The sequence below is a fragment of the Salmo salar genome, chromosome 21 (genome assembly GCF_965601325.2).
Source record: "Salmo salar chromosome 21, fSalSal1, whole genome shotgun sequence".
In the NCBI taxonomy this organism is placed as follows: Eukaryota; Metazoa; Chordata; class Actinopteri; order Salmoniformes; family Salmonidae; genus Salmo; species Salmo salar.
The window spans coordinates 14,332,273-14,353,911 of record NC_138311.1 but is presented as its reverse complement, the minus strand read 5'-3'; the positions used below and the strand labels follow the sequence as shown (position 1 = coordinate 14,353,911).

The 21,639-nt window shown below is 44.1% G+C and overlaps 1 protein-coding gene across 2 annotated transcripts in view; it reads left to right on the top strand.

Annotated features, from left to right (window-relative positions):
• The window catches only part of LOC106581831 (kalirin), a 292,220-nt gene that overhangs the window by 42,818 nt on the left and 227,763 nt on the right, over positions 1 to 21,639 (top strand). The window lies entirely within an intron of this gene.

The window sequence follows — 21,639 nt, the reverse complement described above, 5'->3', positions numbered from 1 at the left end:
CAGTCATGTTGATCAAACAACCATGAAAAGGTAGGCTATCTGTCCTTTGGGTTATGCACATCAACAACAAGATTAACAACTAATGCTAGCCAGAGCGAGATGAGATAAAAATGAAATTAGGGAACATTAGATAAACCCTCTCAAACTTTTTCAGCTAGTTGGCTGTCAAAATTGCACTGATAAACGATGGGGAATAGTAGCCTGCTCATCCTTCTGCAGCTTGCCTGCCAATGCATGCTTGTGAAAAAGTCGGTCACTCACCCACTCCTCCAATGACATGACATCCTCCCAGCAGCTAGCTTGCTAGCTAATGTTAGGCTCTGTGTTTTTAGCTTGCTAAATAAATAGTTCAATAAATAAATATATACAGTAACCTACTATGACTGACTTGTGATCATTAAAACCTCTTATAAAGTTGCTTTTGTAGCTTAAACTGGGGATTTGATATTTTTTACTGATATTATTATTGTCTGTTTGTTGCATATTTGCAAAGTAGTTAAAATGCTGTCAGTTAAAGAACTGGTTTAAACCTTAACAACAGTTTTGAAGAGTCTAGGCCTATTGTAGAAATTAAACTACCCAACAAAATGACAGCGATAGGCTAATCATATTTATTTTAAAATAGGCCTACTTTTAACCTATCTTGAATTAATGGAGCACAAAATTAAAAAGACAGTTCGAACATAATTTAGCCATCAAAAATGCTGCAACAAAATGGAACAGAATAATTTTTTGCATATTTAAAGAACTGGTTTAGATTGTTAAACCTAGCCTATAATAATAACAACGATATAGGATAGGATAGGCTACAATAATAATGACAAAACAATTTATAATGAATACGAAAATAAATAAATAAATAAAACGTAGAAAATGGCATCAAACCTGAATAGCTAGTTGCGCACAGTCCATTTGGCCGCACCGACGTTCTTCTCCTTTTTGTCCACAACAATATAAAAACTTGTTGGCTTCTTTTCACTACACTCATTCTCATCCATCTTTTAGTTTTACTTCAATGAAAAAGGCCAATTTGACGTCCGTGTGGCCTGGAATGATAGTGGGACCACAGTGGGTGCTCTGTTTTATTTCCTCACAAAAATGGAAACCATGTGCATTCTGAGGTGTATGCGTCCATTTTGTTGTCTCACAGTCGTTCTGCTTCTGAACTGGGAATGAGGTGAACTATTGCACAGTATTAGAGAAATGCACGGGCATGATGGATTCAGTATGTGCCAACGTTAGCAGTGATAAAACATTCAAATAATCCACAATGTTTCCTCTATGATGTTATGGCTGTGGAAAGAAATATAGCCTCTCATTAGCCTTCGTCTTACTTAAATGCTACTGAAAATCTCTCAAGTCACACACGTGTGTGCATGTGTGTCTCTCTCTGTGTGTGTGTGTGTGTGCGTGCGTGCATGCATACGCATGTGTGTGTGTGGACAGTTATGTGTGAATGTGTGTGCTTGAGAGAGCCAGGTTCCAACACGGTTGCTTAAAGCGGAGCCGCCAAACACAGACGGCTGTAGTCTGCGGCAGTGTGTGTTGCAGGCGGCCTGCTCCTCATGCGGAGACTCACTGGGGAGGTGGTGGTGCTGAAAGCTTTAGAGTCACTTGCTGCTGGGGTTAAGGAAATACAGGCCTCTGAATCATCCTTCAGCACGCCCTCAGTCCCTCTGCATCGATATGTCCCCAGACCTGGGTGTTTGACTAGCTGAATGATATTACTGTCGATTAATGTAGACGTGGCCCTGTCCACGGTGCCATCAATAACCCAGACCTCCAACCAGTAGCAAGGGTCTCCCAGTGAAGGAAAGTCCCCCATTGCATCATTGGGCTGCAGGTCGATAGCTCACCTCCATAACTCTCCTGTCCCCATACTGCCTAATGGAAATAAGTAAGAGTGCTGATCTAGGCTCAGCTCCTCTCTGTCCATGTCCATCATATTCATTGTGATCTAAAAGGCAAAACTGATCCTAAATCAGCACTTCTACTCTGAGATGGTTGATACATATGGTCCCAGGTCTGTACTGGCCAGGCTCAATGTCTGCTTATTCTGTACAGCCGTTGTGTGAAGGTCCAATAGTGCGTTGAACTGGATTTCCTGTTGTTAGTTAAGGTCACTGGAACAGAAGCCCTTTGTAAATGTGGTTAGTTGATCAAGTCTACAGCCCGGGGCACGTTGTTTTTGAGGAGGACCTCTTAAACCTCTGCACTGCTCAAAGACAAAACACACTTTCTGTAGTACGAAAAATGTCATTTTTGGAATAGTGGGCACGGTCCTGTGAGTAAAATTTGTTTTCTCAATAATGGAAAAAATGTAAATGGTACAAGGACATCTCAGTACTGTAAAAAGAAAGCATGGTCTGGTCTGTGTCCCAAATGGCACCCTATTCCCTATTTAGTGCACTACTTTTGAACAGGGCCCATAGGAAGGCCAATAGGGCTCTGGTCAAAAGTAGTGCACTATATAGGGAATACGGTGCCATTTGGGACGAGGCTTGGGCACCAGCTGTATGGATGTTTGAGTGTCCTCTCATGCATTATTACTGCAATCTACAGCCCTGTCTGTCTCCGCTCTTCTGCCTGCTCTGCTAATGCGCTAAACGAGGCCCACCGGCTTGTTGTGTCCCACCGTCCGCTGTGTGTTCTGCTCGCCAGCCAGAAACACATTAAGCTAATTTAGAGAGCCGGGGCGCCAAATAATTCAATCCATCAGCAGGGCGTGCGGTGTCAAATGTTGTCGTCTTATCAGGGAGACACAGACAGAGAGAGCTGGTGCTGGTGGGCTAGCTGGCTGGCTGGCAGTCCCAGGGGAGGGGAGGGACTCTGGCGTCCTGCCTCTCTCCCTCTCACTCGCTCAATTTTTTTCTCTCCCATTGTCTTCTCATTGATCATGTTCACGTCCCAAATGGCACCCTATTCCCTTTATAGTGCACTACTTTTGACCAGGACCCATAGAGCTCTGGTAAAAAGCAGTGCACTTCATAGGGAATAGGGTGCCATTTGGGACGCCTCTCATGTCCTCCTGTTGGATGGCTGACGTAATGATCCTGGCCATGTCTCCTCCTCTCCTCCCCACAGCCCTTACCTCTGTCTATTGCTTACCTGTCATCTGTCAGTGTCTGGGCTTTCTGCCGCTCCGAAAGGACCAGCTATGCCCCCAGATCCCAGCTATCACTCTTATCGCCAGTCCTCTTCTGTTTTACTGCTTCTGGAATATTATTTGATCTTTTCCTCCTTCCCTCCCCTCCCTCCCCTCTCTCCCCCCTTCCCTTTTGATCTGTCTTACTTTGGGGTCTTTCCAATAATCAAGTCAGTGAGCACTTAGCTCTAAGGCTTGCTATGTCTCTTAGCAACAGCTCAGCCTAGCTCTCTCCTCTGCTGGATGTACAATGGTGTGATGCCTTATGTGAAAGCAACCAAACAATCTGTATGTTAAAAAAAAGAAAGATAATTCTTTATAGACAGGTTGGTTGTTTAGCAACAAAACTGACGCGCGGGCAACTACGGGGGAAAAACAGACGGGGTTGGCTTAGATTGTTGACAACATGTCAACTATATTTCGTCTCCAATGTTTATTGACAACATGAATACATTTTCACAATGAGCACTTGTCTCTCAAATACATCATTACAGTTGTTGGTTAGCTAGCTAGTGAATTTTTTGCCATATTAGTATAGACGTGACATCAGTCAAAACACCTCAAAACAAGACATGGTATAAAAAACAGGGTAAACTAGCCGAAACAAGCCACCTACGATTCCCCAGATGGCAGCTTCTTGTCGTTGTTGCTAGCTATCTGGCCATCCAGAATCACAACCAACGGCCTTCTGCCCCATTTGAAGGGTGTGCATCGTTTTCGTGACATTGTCAGCTAACCCGTCTCTACATTGAATGACTGAGAGTATTTATGCATTATAACACAATTGAATGGAGCTATGCCCTGACAGTGTTGTGATTGAAACAAAGCAATATCACCCTACATTGTGGAACACTACACTTTGTGAGTAGTCAGTACTGCATAAACGCTGTTTTTATAGGCACAACGTTAAAAACGGAGGAGGCAGGGTATGAGCAAAGCTCTCCTCACAGTAATGCAGTCACAGTGGAGTAGGGTGAAGTTGCCCCTAGATGCTGATCTTGGGTCCATTTTTCATTTTCCCCACTAATGGTTAAGGTTAGGATTGGGGGAGGGAAAGCTGATCCTAGATCTGTACCTAGGGGAAACTCCGAGAAGAGACTAGTTATGGCTATGTCTGACAGCACTAAATACACACAGCCTGAGTAGTTTAGGTCTGAGCTGTCTGTCTGCTTTGTGTCTAGACTGTGTCGCAAATGCCACCCTTATTCCCTATTTAGTGCACTTTAAAAAAAAAAACAGATCCCTATTGGTCCTGGTCAAAAGTAGTGCGCTATATAGGGCTTAGGGTGCCATTTGGGACGGAACCCTTCATTCTCCAGTGTGACACATCGGAGTAGAGGGAGACCAGACTGACCAGACTGACACAACATTCCCCTGAGGTGCTTTGCTGCTGGATACCATGCGCATATGTGTGTGTTTTTGGTGATGATTCTCTGAGCTTTGTGTGTGTGTGTGTGTGTGTGTGTGTGTGTGTGTGTGTGTGTGTGTGTGTGTGTGTGTGTGTGTGTGTGTGTGTGTGTCTTTTTTGGGAATCTGTGTCTGTCAGCGTCTTGCCCGCAGTTCACTTGAACACTTTCATGTTTATTCTTTTTCCACATGGCTTGGTTTACTGCTTCCTCGTTTCCTCAAAAGAGACCTGGTGTAGACGGGCCGATCTCACAGTGTCATTAGAAAGCACTTCCCTTACTGTAAAGATATTTATTCGTATGAAAATCAGTCATTATAAAGCTGTGTTTCATAAAGAGAACTACTAACCATTGAATCTGTTAGAGCACTGTCACAAATCCAATGAAGCTGTGTGGCCAAGTGCCTTGCAGATGGGGGATAGCTACACACGTAAATGCGCAGGAGCCGTCTGAGTCAACATGGGCTAGCATCCCTGTGGAACGCTTTCGGCTGTTCTGAGGGCAAAGGGGGGGGGGGGGGGGGGGGGTCCAAGTCAATATTAGGAAGGTGTTCTTAACCAACATAACAAAACAAACAGGAGAAACCTATATTCAGCAAGGTGAATTGTTGTTTTGATTCTAATCATTGCAGATAGAAATATAATGAATACGTGCAATCTTTGAATCCCAAATGGTACCCTATTCCCTATTTAGTGCACTACTTTTCATAGGGGTCTGGTCAAAAGTAGTGTAACATATAGGGAATAGGGTGCCATCTGGGATGCACACAATCACTAAAATACACATTTTTTTTTGGGGGGGGGGTACTCTTTAACAATTTTTCTCCCCAATTTCGTGATATCCATTTGGGAGTTACAGTCTTGTCCCATCGCTGCAACTCCAGTACGGACTAGGTTGAAAGCCATGCGTCCTCCGAAACATGACCCCTCCAAGCTGCACTGCTTCTTGACACACTGCTCACTAATCCCGGAAGGCAGCTGCACCAATGTGCCTGAAGAAACACCATACAGCTGGCGACCGAAGTCCGCATGCATGCGCCCAACCCGCCACAAGGAGTCGCTAGAGCGTGATGGGACAAGAACATCCCAGCCGGACAAAACCTCCCCTAACCCAGACGACGCTGGGACATTGTGCGTCAACTCATGGGTCTCCCGGTCACATTTAATAAACAAATTCATGGAGTTGATGGGTTTGGTTTTCTCATTACATTGGCCGCATCCCAAATGGCACCCTATTCCCTATATAGTGCCTTACTTTGACCAGAACCCTATGGGGGAGGCAGCCATTGTTACAAGGTAGTGCCATGTATCACGCACCAATTCATAAGCACAGCACAGACAGGTTACGATGAGAATCCTCAAAGAATGCCTCGTAGGTGTGCTGCTCTCACACGATCTCAGTGGAATAAATCCTAGTGAGTTATTGAGGTCAGGGAGAAGACATTGATGTCAGATATTGCCCTCAGTAGAACTGCAGTAACTGCTGGAGATTAGGCTTGGGCGGTATCCAGATTATCCATACCCGAAAGTTAGCAATGCTAACAAGTATATGTTTTTCAGCTACGTACAGTGTACATATATTTTTTTATTTACTGGAGAACCATTTTGGGTTTAAGTATAACTTATGTATGCGTGAAGCTTTTGGTGAGTTGTTTAATGCTTTAATATGTAATAATTTGTGCCCCCCAAACTCATATTCATATAGGCACGTTTAATTTTGTCTGGTTTAGCATTCCAAAGAAAGTTCAATATTTTTTGCTCATATGATTTAAAAAAAGAGTAATCTGGAGTAGGCAGCACCATTAGTACCAAGTATGTCAAGGTACTGTAAACACTGTGTGTTTTAATGATCCAATAAATAATATAATACACTTGTCATCATTTGGTTTTAGTCCAGAGAGGCTAGAAAAGTGGTCAAGATCTTCAATGAGATTGTGCAGGGACTTCAAAAAAAACTTCAGTCATCGGCTTATATTGACACTTTTGTTTTTATCCCCTGGATTTCTAACCCCTTGATGTTCTTGTTGGATCATAGAAATAGATATGGAAATGCAAATGAATTACTTAAAAATCATACAATGTGATTTTCTGGATTTTTGTTTTAGATTCCGTCTCTCACAGTTGAAGTGTACCTATGATAAAAAATTACAGACATGCTTTGTAAGTAGGAAAACCTGCAAAATCGGCAGTGTATCAAATACTTGTTCTCCCCACTGTATTCTATGTGCTATGCATTTCACCAGGATTTCCGCATCACAACATTGAAGGGTAATACCCTGACTACACCGCATGCGTCGTGTGCGCGAGCATTGCAAAAATAAATGTAGGAATCTGTTATTCAATTATTGCACCCACACTGCTCGCGCGCGTCAATGAGTGTCTGCATTGCCAAGGGCTAAAATAGAAGTCATTCATATTTCTGACGCAGATCGCACTGCAAGTCCTGCCTCTCCTATCTCCTCATTGGTTTATAGAAGCAGGTACCCACGTGTCGTCTCCTCATTGGTTATACCCACGTGGGTGATTGAAAGACGAACTGTTGCCGGTTGTCGTGGTAATACTATGAAAGTTTAGATGCCAATCACCATTTAAGTTCAAAGATGAAAAAGCCTAGGAGGAGGAGAGATGACTAGAAACGATTCGGTTGACCGTTTTATGTGTGGATGAATTGGCGGAGTAGAGGACCTTGTGCATTTCAGGTAAAATAACAACCTAATGTTTATATCCCAGGACAAATTAGCTAGCAACAGCAAGCTAGCTAAATAGGACAAATTAGCTAGCAAGTGCAAGCTAAATTGCCATAAATGTTTAATGCTTTTCGACCTGTCCCCAAATTACTGTCATTGGTTCAGAGTTTGTTTTGATATTTTAACCTGCGTGTTGTGATCGCGTTTGGTGTAGGGGGACAAAATAAATGTATGGACGATGGTGCACGATGGCGTACGCGCACAGCCGGTTTGGGTTCCGTGTAAGAGGCCTCCAGTTTTTAAATGGACTGGACCTTTATACTCACCACCTGGGTCCTGTTTCAGTAGTAATGAAATCAGACCACCTTGTTGAGAACCTGAAAGTCTAGCATTTTTATAGGAGTAATTCAAACATGCTAATAATGGACCTTTGAGTACATCAAAAAAGGTCTGATATAAATCTACTGGTACACCATCAAGCCCTGATGTTTTTCCAGACTGAAAAGATTGAATTGCCTCAAAAGGTTCCACCTCTCTTTTGCTCTGCTTTCTATTAGTCCTTTGTGCATATGTTAAATATGATGCTGCCCTTTCCGCAATATTGCTGTATCGATTTATCCTTTTCCATGTTACCCATTCAGGCCAGGAAGCTAGTATGTCAATGAAAGATTTCCTTGGCAATCCCCTGTCAGTGACTGGCCACACACACACACACACACACTCACACTCACGAGAGAAAGAATGGAGAGGTTGTCTAACCTGAGGCTACCTTTCTTTTTAATTCAAAACAGGCATCTCTGCTGTTATTATGATGTTGACAACACCAAACAAGGTTCATTCTGCCATCTGTAAAACTCTATGATTCATGTTATTTTAACCAGTTACACTGCAGAATACTACTACAGCAACAACTTCACACCAAACATGCAGTGTCATTCTCTGCTGAGTAATTTTCTAAAAGTGTGAAAGGATGGTTCCATGTCAGAGAATATATCATATCTGTAATCACCACCGATTTCCCCAAAGTAAACTCAATGAATCAAATTTGAATAAGGCTGAAGCAATTAAATGCTGAGAGTGGAAGGTTATAAATGGATTTGAACAATGGGTAATTACACTTCCTGAAATGAAGGCATCACATTACATTAGGAACATAGCACCTTTGACTGCATCCCAAATGGCATCCTATTCCATATAGTGCGCTACTTTTTTACCAGGACCCATATGACTCTGGTCAAAAGTGGTGCACAATGTAGGCAATAGACTGCCATTTGACCACTTGAATCTGGAGATGATTCTGCTTCTGTATGCAGTTGAGCTGCATCCAGAAATATCACACTGTTTCAGTTTTATGCAGTGTCTGAAATGTCTAGTACAAGGGATGAGTGGTTAGACATGTATCTCAGTGTGTGTGCGTGTGTCTGTCTGTCGGTCTGTCTGCGTGTGTGTACGTCTTGTAAAATGGTTGTACTCTGAACTGACACCCTCTGACTTCCCTTTCCCATGTCTAGATGAGTGAGTGAGTGTGGTGCTGAACTGTTGCTGTCGGTGCCCTAACCACAAACATGCCATTGTTCCTTGGCATAGTAAACACTCTCCTCTGACCTATTTTCCCATTGTTCCACATGATAAAGACAAGGATCAGTAAGTAGCCTAATATCTGTGGGACAATTCCACGATTGTCCGAGCCTCTGGTTGTGCTGTAGCTGACTCCACTGACTGCGTCCCAAATGGCACCCTGTTCACAATTTTTTTTAAAATGTTTTTTACCTTTATTTAAATAGGCAAGTCAGTTAAGAACAAATTCTTATTTTCAATGACGGCCTAGGAACAGTGGGTTAACTGCCTTGTTCAGGGGCAGAACGACAGATTTTTACCATGTCAGCTCGGGGATTCAATCTTGCAACCTTTCGGTTACTAGTCCCATTTTTTGTTGCCTTACAACCTGGAATTTAAAATAGATTTCTTGGGGGTTTGTATCATTTGATTTAAAAAACATGCCTACCACTTTGAAGATGCAAAATATTTTTGGGGGTGAAACAAACAAGAAATAAGACAAAAAAAACATAACGAGCATGCATAATTATTCACCACCCCAAAGTCAAAACTTTGGAGCCACCTTTTGCAGCAATTACAGCTGCAAGTCTGTTGGGGTATGTCTCTATAAGCTTGGCACATCTAGCTGCTAGGATTTTTGCCCATTCTTCAAGGCAAAACTGCTCCAGCTCCTTCAAGTTGGATGGGTTCCGCTGGTGTACAGCAATCTTTAAGTCATACCACAGATTTTCAATTGGATTGAGGTCTGGGCTTTGACTAGGCCATTCCAAGACATTTAAATGTTTCCCCTTAAACCACTCGAGTATTGCTTTAGCAGTATGCTTAGGGTCATTGTCCTGCTCTCAAATTTCTGGAAGACTGAAGTGTCCAACATGTCCCCCGGGTCATATAGGCTAATTGGGGATTTCCATGGCTATATCTCGAATGGGACCCTATTCCCCATACACTTTTGACCAGTGCTATGGGCCTACCTATGTGCCTTGTTCAGAATTGGTGCACTAAACAGGGAATAGGGTGCCATTTGGGACACAGATCATCTCGCAGTCTCCAGTGCAGGATGAAAGACTGCCTTCATCACGACTGACGGATGTGTCAGAATTCATTATGCACTGCTGAGCCTCAGTAGTCTGCCCCCTCAATCTCCAATCAGCCTTTGATTGCAGTACAACAGAGACATCACTTCCTAGTTACCAGTCAGTGTGGGTGTGTTTGTGAGCATGTGTGAGCGTCTTGTGCATGTGAATTTTGTTCCTGAGGTACAAGTTCCATTGAAGTGTGTGTGTCTGTGTGTGTGTGTGCATTTGTCTTTGTGTGTGTGCTGGCTGACAGGTCAGGGACATCAGTGTTAATGGTTTATGCAGGGGTGGCACATGACCTCTAACCCTACTGCTGCTGTAACACACTGGGCCTGGCCAGGACGAATGTCTCTCTCTCTCTCTCTCTCCACTCTCTCTACTCTCTCACACTCTCACTGTCACATACACACACATTTGAACTATATTACTGTCAGATAACTTTCTTTGTGAGATAAAAAGTGGCTATAATGTCATTTTTGGTGTGGCACTGTGTAGATACTGGAAGGGATGTAGTTCAATTTTTTTGTCAGTCAGTGAAAGTAGATTTGTGTAGAGCTGCTTTCCTTTGTGGAATTGACACGCGGTAAACACACACTACAGACGTGTGTGTGTGTGTGTGTGTGTTCGTGCGCGCACACATCTTTTTGTGTTTGTGCATGTTTGCCCTATGTCCTCCTCTCAGGGGAGATTTGGTCAAGCAGGGGTGTTAGTGCTCTCAGATTTCCCTCCACACTGAGAGGCTGGATGACTGACCTCAGAGATCTGAGAGAGCGTCGACACACTCACGCATGCTGGCATTCCTTCTCAGTCTGAGACTTCAGAAAAATACACAAACAAACCAGCACCATGATACTCTGAGAAATGGGCTTTATCTCTATCCACATCCCAAATGGCACCCTATTCCCTATATAGTGCCCTACTTATAATCATTTTGGGGGTGCTTGTATTTGTCCTGTTACACACACGTGTGTAATGGAAATGTAAAAAAAAAACTATTGCCTGTCCTAAATCATCCTGAGACACCAGCAGGGAGTGGGGTCATGGTACAGCTGCCCTGGAGCAATTAGGGTTATGTGCCTTGCTCAAGGGCACAGCAACAGATTTTTTTTTTTTTTTTTACCTTGTCGTCTCCAGTATTTGAACCAGCAACCTTTCAGTTTCTGGCCCAATGCTCTAACCTTGAGGCTACCTGCCGCCCCGATCAGAGCCCTTAGTTTTGACCAGAGCCCTATGGGTAACCTACTGTGTGGGCCCTGGTTAAAGGTAGTGCACTATAGGGAATAGGGTGCCATTTAGGACGTATCCCCTGTCTTAATATCGAGCGCTCTATGGTGCCCCACCATCATCCATTGAAAATGAAGGTCAAATAGAAAAACAAGAACTGTCAATCGTGTGAACTTGGAATAATTCATTCATTACCTTATGGAGCTTCCTCCTAATCCTGCGGGCTACCGGGCTCTCCTCTCTGCTCAGGTAGGGGGACAGTAACTAAAGTGTGCCTGCCATTGTCCCCCCAAAGCCTTTCTGGTTATCAATGTTGTTAGCGTGCCTCGTCTGACTTGCCCTTGGTGCCTGCTTGTGAGGCTGGCGCGGTGGCTGGCATGGCTGGCGCCTTGTTCTGTCCAGTACCACCTCTCATCCTGACACTGTTTGCATCCCAAATTGCAGCCTATTCCTTATTTAGTGCACTACTTTTGACTAGGGCCCATTGGTGCCATTTGGAACACAAACGGATTCAGAGGCTGCTGGTGTTACTGGATTGTGCCCTTGTCTTGCCTTGAGATGTCAGGGGAACTGGTCTGGATCCCAAATCAAACCCTGTCCCCTATATACTGCACTACTTTTGACCCGCACCCTATGGGTCTCCCTCTTGGCTTGGTCAAAAGTGTTACACTATATAGGGAAAAGGGATGCCATTTGGGATGCATCCCTGCTGAACTGCCTGGTACTGGGGTGGATCAGTATCTGCTTACCTCTGCTGCACCAGGAAGTGACCAGCTCATCACAAAATCACATTACACTGCTCTCTACTATGCTCTCTCTCTGCTCATTGCGAGGTTTGTCTGAGTGGGCAAAACCTGACTGAGCAGAGGCTCAAATCTTTCAAGTAAACTGGGCAGACAGGAGATGTATCCCAAATAGCACCATATTCACTGGTGGACTACTTTTGAACAGAGGCCTATGTGCCTATGGGATATTTAGGCCTCAGCCTAGGAGTAATTTGAACCTGTCTCCATTGCCTCTGGTTTACCTGCTCAAATGGAGCTCCAGGTTAGCATAACTGTTACCCATTCATTTTGGGAAGTGTATTGTTGTTTGGAAACCTGCACAACCTGTTCTCTGTCTCTGAGAGAGTCTCTACTATTTCATTTATCGCCAGAAGACAGAGACCTTGTGCTTTTCCAGTTTGTTTCCTTAGTGATATTCTTTCCCATTGGGACTTCTGTTCTTTCCACTGAAGTGGTGAAGTTGATGTGCTTTTGCCAGTATACTGTTCGAAACATATCTTGTTGTCAATCTGATTGAAAAAAATCAGGAAAGAGCCATTCATATTTGATTTGGGGCATTATGTAATGGTAGAATTTCCTCCCCAGTATCAAATCAGTCAAAGAACTGACTCAAGCCTTTTCTGTTGTTGCTGCATTTCTTCATTCATTGTTTCCCGAGGTGAGAGAGTAACAAGAGTTGAGTTGGTTTAACAGAGTGACCATACGGCCCTAATGAACTGTAAAACATGGCTGTCTGATGACTCAGCTGCCTGGGCCTATGAAGTGGTGCTCAGGAATGTGCACTGAGACCCGTTTTCTAATTGAAAAGCTGTAAGTCTAGGAAGTTACCCTGTCGCTATCTGAAGCTTTCGTTTTTCTGCCTGTGTTCCATTTCCTGGTTTAGCAAGCGCTGATGAGGCTCTCTGCTGTTGTTGGACGCGTCCCAAATGGCACCCTGTTCCCTATGTAGTGCACTGCTTTTGACCAAAGGTAGTGCACTACATAGGGAATAGGGTGCCATTAGGGACTGATGCTCTGGCTGTTGTTGGTCTCCGTTCCCATGCAGTTCCAGCTCCTCTCTTGTCTTCTCCTCCCTGCCCGGTTCTGCCCCACCAATGAAGAAATATCGCTGTAATATCAGGGAGGCTGACATGATGTTTTCCTAGTACATGCTGTGTAGGAAATTGGCGCGATCAGGAACAATAGAAGCAAGACATAGTGTGGAATAGAATAGGCAGTGGAGGCCAAGGACAAAGGAGAGGTGTGTGTGTGTGTTTGTGTGTGAGTGTATGCGTGTGCCTGTTTGTTCATGCGCATCCGTGACACTGGGCTGGGAGGGATGGGATGTGATGTCACTCAGTGGTACAGTAGAAAGGGGAAATGCAACGTGTCTCCTGGTCTAAAGCATAGCTTCCTCACTAATTCTAAAAAGCCTCTGACTGAAGTCACAACACTGATACAGAACATGAACTATATTTGCCATCCATTGGTGATATTTATGTAGCCTCTACTCCAATGTAAACGGAACATTATTTTAGGAAAGAAAGGAACAAATCCTAATATGCATGTCTAAAGCAGTGTTTCATGGTGAATCACGGTGTTGACTTTTGTGAATCTGTGTGTTGACTTTGGTGAATCTCGGTGTTGACTTTGGTGAATCTGTGTGTTGACTTTGGTGAATCTCGGTGTTGACTTTGGTGAATCTCGGTGTTGACTTTGGAATCTTGGTGTTGGGTCACCAATTAAGAGGTGTCATTTGTTTTCATGATGGTTTGGTTTTTGACCTTGCATTTACCCATGTTATTGTAGAGGATAAAAATAGCATGACTACTTTTCCGGTGGAAAATTTGAGCGGGAGTTCCTCAAATGGCCTCCCCCTGGAATCTCTCATGGTCAGTTTAAAGGTGCTAACTGTATTGTGTCCATAGCAAGCAATCTCCCAAAACGACTCATCCTCACCATAGGAAACAGCTTTGTGTTCCTGCCAGAAACACAACCACAGAGCCTGCATCCCAAATAGCTCCCTATTCCAAATATAGTGCACTACTTTTGACCAGAGCCCTTTGGTTCCTGGTCAAAAGTAGTGCGCTATACAGTTGAAGTCAGAAGTTTACATACTTCTTAGCCAAATACATTTACACTCAGTATTTCACAATTCCTGACATTTTAATCCAAGTAAAAATGCCCTGTCTTAGGTCAGTTAGGATCACCACTTAATTTTAAGAATGTGAAATGTCAGAATAATAGTAGAGAGAATTATTTATTTCAGCTTTTATTTCATCACATTCCTAGTGGGTCAGAAGTTTACAAACATTCAATTAGTATGTGGTAGCATTGCCTTTAAATTGTTTAACTTGGGTCAAACGTTTCGGGTAGCCTTCCACAAGCTTCCCACAATAAGTTGGGTGAATTTTGTCCCATTCCTCCTGACAGAGCTGGTGTAACTGAATCAGGTTTGTAGGCCTCCTTGCTCGCACATGCTTTTTCAGTTCTGCCCACAAATAGTCTATAGGATTGAGGTCAGGGCTTTGTGATGGCCACTCCAATACCTTGACTTTGTTGTCCTTAAGCCATTTTTCCACAACTTTGGAAGTATGCTTGTGGTCATTGTCCATTTGGAAGACCCATTTGCGACCAAGCTTTAACTTCCTAACTGATGTCTTAAGAGTTTGCTTCAATATATCCACATCATTTTCTTTCCTCATGATGCCATCTATTTTGTGAAGTGCACCAGTCCCTCCAGCAGCAAAGCACCCTCACAACATGATGCTGCCACCCCCTTGGTTCACGGTTGGGATGGTGTTCTTCAGCTTGCAAGCTTCCCCCTTTTTCCTCCAAATATTTTGTTGTTATTTTTGTTTCATCAGACCAAAGGACATTTCTCCAAAAAGTACGATCTTTGTCCCCATGACCAGTTGCAAACCTTAGTCTGGCTTTTTTATGGCAGTTTTGGAGCAGTGGCTTCTTCCTTGCTGAGCGGCCTTTCAGGTTATGTCGATATAGGACTCGTTTTACTGTGGATATAGATACTTTTGTACCTGTTTCCTCCAGCATCTTCACAAGGTTCTTTGCTGTTGTTCTAGGATTGATTTGCACTTTTTGCACCAAAGTATGTTCATCTCTAGGACACAGAACGCGTCTCCTTCCTGAGCGGTATGACGGCTGTGTGGGCCCATGGTGTTTATATTTGCGTACTATTGTTTGTACAGATGAACGTGGTACCTTCAGGCATTTGGAAATTGCTCCCAAGGATGAACCAGACTTGTGGAGGTCTAAATTTTTTTTTTATGAGGTCTAGGCTGATTTTCTTTTGATTTTCCCATGATGTCAAGCAAAGAGGCACTGAGTTTGAAGGTAGGCCTTGAAATACATCCAGAGGTACACCTCCAATTGACTCAAATGATGTCAATTAGCCTATCAGAAGCTTCTATAGCATGACATAATTTTCTGTAATTTCCCAAGCTGTTTAAAAGTCACACTCAACGAAACTTCTGACTCACTGGAATTGTGATACAGTGAATTATAAGTGAAATAATCTGTCTGTAAACAATTGTTGGAAAAATGACTTGTGTCATGCACAAGGTAGATGTCCTAACCGACTTGCCAAAACTATAGTTTGTTAACAAGAAATTTGTGGAGTGGTTGAAAAACGAGTTTTAGTGACTCCAACCTAAGTGTATGTAAACTTCCGACTTCAACTGTATAGGGAGTAGGGTGCCATTTGGGACAGAGGACACCCAGTGCCTCAACACTACAGTGATATAAACTGCATGAACACATAGCAGAGCAAAAAAGATCTGGCACATTGTATTTTCTCTCGGATGTATTAGCGCAACTTAAGCGGTTTTGGGCTTTCAGAGCGCTTGGTAGAAAACAAGTTGTGTTGCCACGAAAGCTGTGTGAGAATTCAAAGCGTTTTCTGAATCATTGTGACTTTTCTCAGGGCAGTGTTTTATGGCCATTAAAGGTTTTCATTAGAAATAGACGGTTCCGGTGCATTAGCGGAGGCTGTGCTTCGTGTCTTGAATATAGCATTTTACTCCCACAATTCCTGGTATCTAGGAGAGAGAGCAATTGAGCCAATTGAATACATTTACATTTGAGTAATTTCGCAGATGCTCTTATCCAGAGCATTAGTGCAGCCATCAGGCTCCTCAGTCTTGACTGGCTGATGTAAACCAAGAGTATCAAAAAATATATGTTTTAGGGGGTCCTGGGTGGCGCATTTCTCAAAAGCATGGCAACGCAGTCCTGAGGGGCCACTACAGCCAGGGGTTCGATCCCAGTCTGTGTCCCAACATGCCGTGATCGGGGTCCCCATAGGATGGCGCACAATTGGCCCAGCGTTGTCCGGGCGAGGGGAGGGTTTGGCCGGTGGGGCTTGCCTTGGCTCATCGCGCTCTAGCGACCCCTTGTGACAGGGCCGGGCTCCTGCAAGCCGACGCCGGTCGTCAGTCGAGCGGTGTTTCCTCCGACACATTGGTGCGGCTGACGTCCTGGTTAGAGAGCAGTGTGATAAGTAGGTGGACAGGCGGGTCAGAGGACGCATGACTCAACCTTCGCCTCTCCTGCGCCCATTGAGGAGTTGCCGAGATGAGCCAAGGAACCTAATTTGGGGAGAAAACAGGGTAAAAAAAAAACATGCTTGTGGCCATACCACCCTGAACATACCTGTTCATGATTGGGCCTTGTTAGTACTGGGATGGGAGACCAGGTAGGTGCCGTAAGCAAACGGGAATACCAGGTGCCGTAAGCAAATAAGAATGTATATACACTGCTCCAAAAATAAAGGGAACACTTAATAAACAACACAATGTAACTCCAAGTCAATCACACTTCTGTGAAATCAAACTGTCCACTTAGGAAGCAACACTGATTGACAATAAATTTCACATGCTGTTGTGCAAATGGAATAGACAACAGGTGGAAATTATAGGCAATTAGCAAGACACCCCCAATAAAGGAGTGGTTCTGCAGGTGGGGACCACAGACCACTTCTCAGTTCCTATGCTTCCTGGCTGATGTTTTGGTCACTTTTGAATGCTGGCGGTGCTTTCACTCTAGTGGTAGCATGAGACTGAGTCTACAACCCACACAAGTGGCTCAGGTAGTGCAGCTCATCCAGGATGGCACATCAATGCGAGCTGTGGCAAGAAGGTTTGCTGTGTCTGTCAGCGTAGTGTCCAAAGCATGGAGGCGCTACCAGGAGACATGTCAGTACATCAGGAGACGTGGAGGAGGCCGTAGGAGGGCAACAACCCAACAGCAGGACCGCTACCTCCGCTTTTGTGCAAGGAGGAGCAGGGGAAGCACTGCCAGAGCCCTGCAAAATGACCTCCAGCAGGCCACAAATGTGCATGTGTCTGCTCAAACGGTCAGAAACGGACTCCATGAGGGTGGTCTGAGGGCCCGACGTCCACAGGTGGGGGTTGTGCTTACAGCCCAACACCGTGCAGGACGTTTGGCATTTGCCAGAGAACACCAAGATTGGCAAATTCGCCACTGGCGCCCTGTGCTCTTCACAGATGAAAGCAGGTTCACACTGAGCACGTGACAGATGTGACAGAGTCTGGAGACGCCGTGGAGAACGTTCTGCTGCCTGCAACATCCTCCAGCATGACCGGTTTGGTGGTGGGTCAGTCATGGTGTGGGGTGGCATTTCTTTGGGGGGCCGCACAGCCCTCCATGTGCTCGCCAGAGGTAGCCTGACTACCATTAGGTACCGAGATGAGATCCTCAGACCCCTTGTGAGACCATATGCTGGTGCGGTTGGCCCTGGGTTCCTCCTAATGCAAGACAATGCTAGACCTCATGTGGCTGGAGTGTGTCAGCAGTTCCTGCAAGAGGAAGGCATTGATGCTATGGACTGGCCCGCCCGTTCCCCAGACCTGAATCCAATTGAGCACATCTGGGACATCATGTCTCGCTCCATCCACCAACGCCACATTGCACCACAGACTGTCCAGGAGTTGGCGGATGCTTTAGTCCAGGTCTGGGAGGAGATCCCTCAGGAGACCATCTGCCACCTCATCAGGAGCATGCCCAGGCGTTGTAGGGAGGTCATACAGGCACGTGGAGGCCACACAAACTACTGAGCCTCATTTTGACTTGTTTTAAGGACATTACATCAAAGTTGGATCAGCCTGTAGTGTGGTTTTCCACTTTCATTTTGAGTGTGACTCCAAATCCAGACCTCCATGGGTTGATAAATTGGATTTCCATTGATTATTTTTGTGTGATTTTGTTGTCAGCATATTCAACTATGTAAAGAAAAAAGTATTTAATAAGATTATTTCTTTCATTCAGATCTAGGATGTGTTGTTTCAGTGTTCCTTTTATTTTTTTGAGCAGTATATTTATGTTCACCAAATAGGTGCATTCCACGGAGGGCTGAGTGTCTGTCTTTCTTTCCCTTTCAATTAATCCCTAGTCAACCAGGTGAGAGGAGTTCCTCACTAATTAGTGATTTTAATGAATCAACTGAGTACAAGGGAGGAGCGAGACTCAGCCCTCCATGGAATGAGTTTGACACTTGTGTTTTACAGGGTTCATCCATAGTAGTACAGTGGTCCTGGAGCACATTAGGGTTAAGTGCCTAAGGGCACATCGACAGGTTTTTCACCTTGTCGTGCTCGGGTATTGGAAGCAGCGACCTGTCGGTTACCCGGTGCTCTAACTGCTAGACTACCTGCTGCCCGTCAGCGGAGCCTCGGAGGAGCAGGATATTAACTCATTATATCCAAGTGTAACCCCAGCTAAATGAATGGTCCAATCATTTTGCTATTTAAGTTCTAGGAGAAATTACAGATGTATCTCTTGAGTATTTATTAGTAATGCGTGCGTGTGTGTGTGTGAATTCAGATTCTTGTCAGATGACCCACAGAGACCATTCTTTCTCTGTGGCTTGCATCCCAAAGGGCGCCCTATTCCCTATCTAGTGCTCTACTTTTGACCAGGGCTCATAGGGCTTTAGTGCACTACATATGGAATAGGATGCCATTCGGGAGGCATACTCTGTCTACACTCACATGTACTGGATCTGCAATTCTTCATCCAGTGAATTATTTTGTATTTCTTACAATAGGACCCATGGGATGAATGTCCTGTTTTCCACTTGTTCTGGCTCACATGCTCTACACTGAATAAAAATATAAACTCAACATGGAAAGTGTTGGTCCCATGTTTCATGAGCTGAAATAAAAGATCCCAGAATTTTTCCATTTGCACAAAAAGCTGATTTCTCTCAAATCAAATTTAGTGCACAAATTTGTTTATATCCCTGTTAGATAGCATTTCTCATTTGCCAAGATAATCCCTGACTGCAGGAATGTCGACCAGAGCTGTTGCCAGAGAATTTAATGTCAATTTCTCCACCATAAGCCGCCTCCAATGTCGTTTTAGAGAATTGGGCAGTACGTCCAACTGCCCAATTCTGTGTATGGTGTTGTGTGGGTGAGCGGTTTGCTGATGTCAATTTGTAACAGACTGCCCCATGGTGGCGGTGGGTTTATGGTATGGGCAGGCATCAGCTACAGACAACGAACACAATTGCATTTTAGCGATAGCAATTTCAATGCACAAAAATACTTTGATGAGATCCTGAGGCCCATATTTTTTTTAAGGTATCTGTGACCAACAGATGTACATCTATATTCCCAGTCATGTGAAATCCATAGATTAGGGCCTAATGAATGTATTTAAATTGACTGATTTACTTTATGACCTGTAACTCATTCAAATCTTTGAAATTGTTGCATGTTGCGTTTTTATATTTTTGTTCAGTACACATGAACATCCCACGTGTTCAGTGTCTGTTCCTATCCTACATAGTGAGACAACAATATGAAATAGGGGATGCAGAGATGAGATGCTCCTGAATGGATGGTTTTGATGTCAGTATGAAATAGGATGGCTAATGGTACTAACCAACACTATTCTCTATATAGGGGGCCCCTGTTCAAACGTAGTGCACTATATAGGGAATAATGGGGTACGATTTGGGAGGCACCCACAGAAAAGTTTCTATCCCTGACACCACTTTCCTGTCATTACAGCACATTTGTGTTGTAAATTAGATTATTTCCGGCTTGAATGCAGTATATTGGTATAATGGCTTCAACAGAGACAGTGGTGCTGTGTAAGTTATTGATTGAAATATAAGTTTAATAAAATATGCATTGGCCAGAGTACAGCGGAAGTGTTATAATTTATTATACGGGTAATGCATTCATCTCAGGCCTTCACAGTGACTTGGGCGTACGTCCCAAATGGCGCCCTAGATCCCATAGGCTCTATTAAAAAGTAGCGTGTCATTTATTTTATTTTTTATTTTTTTTACAGGTCAGGGAATTGTCAGAGCCATCGTTCTTGGTGACAAGTAGTGTTGTTAATGTGACTTTGTTACTGTGAAGTGATTGACGAGCGAAGGGTTTATCTCATCAATATGCATAGGCTACATTGTATTTTCACCACACAAAGCCAGTTTTCCTATTCTGCGTATTCAGCAGCTCACCTATTCTGTAGGTAGAAGAGCTCTTCGGTTATTTGGACAACCAAACAATTGTTTAGGCTTAGCTAGCTGTGTGTGTGTGTGTGTGTGTGTGTGTGTGTGTGTGTGTGTGTGTGTGTGTGTGTGTGTGCGTGGCTTCCAAATGGCAAGGACAAAACACTTCACACACAGGGAGTTTCAGCACTCAACAACATCCCACCCTGCACTTAAAAGACCTTCTAAAAGAAACTCAGGCTCTTTCAAGATCTGGGACGGTGATAATGCATTTTCCGAATGTGGACTCTGCCTGCATCCCAAATCGCACTCTGTTCCCTATTTAGTGTGCTACGACTAGGACCCATAGGGCTCTGGTCAAAAGTAGTGCACTATATAGGAAATAGCGTGCCATTTGTGACACAGCCTCTGAGCGTCTCCCTCTATAGATTACAGAGCTCTTTAAGGTTTACACTGTAACCGCTGTGAGAGAGACACAATGGTTGACTAGGACCTCCTCAGCCTCTGGAACGACCGTACATCTGCTAGTGATTGCTGTATTGAGATGTGACTATGAGAGATAGAGAGCAGCTCAGCAACACTCTCTCTGCATGGCCAGTCCTCCTGCGTTGCATGTGCGTGGTGCTTCAGATAAGTTCTCAAGACAACACAATGTCAGTTATTCAATCTGTTATCCTGGTTGGAGAATTCCAGATTTTCCTGCTTATTTCCTCCTGATTCCAACCGGGATTTCTGGAAAACCTCCTACTCTTTTCCAACTCTCTATTAACTATGAACTATACAGATGGGGGCCAAAACCAGCTGCCTTTCTTTCCCGCTCGTTGTTCACTAGTCAACAGTTTTGTTAGAGAAAGGGAGACTGATGATTCCACCTCGGACTGATAATTGGCTTGTTGGCAAGGCCTAAAGAGAATTACTCCATATTCAATTAGAATCAAAGAGGCGTTTTACTGTAATTCCTCTCGCCATTGTAATTAGAATATCCTGTTTCATGTCGCCGCATGCAACTGTGATTTATGACTGTATCCTCTTATTGTTGCCAAACTCCCGGAGAAGATTTGTTGTATTGATGCTTTGTGCCTACAGACCCTGTGTTTCTGCCAGCCTAGGGCTGTCCAGGGTCTCTGGTGGACTAGCCTGTAATTAGGAGACAACGGCCGCGTCCCATATGGCCCTGTTCCCTATGTAGTGCACTACTTTTGACCAGAGCCCCATGGGCCCTAGTCAAAAGTAGTGCACTATATAGTGAATAGGGTGCCATCTGAGTACAGAGAAGAG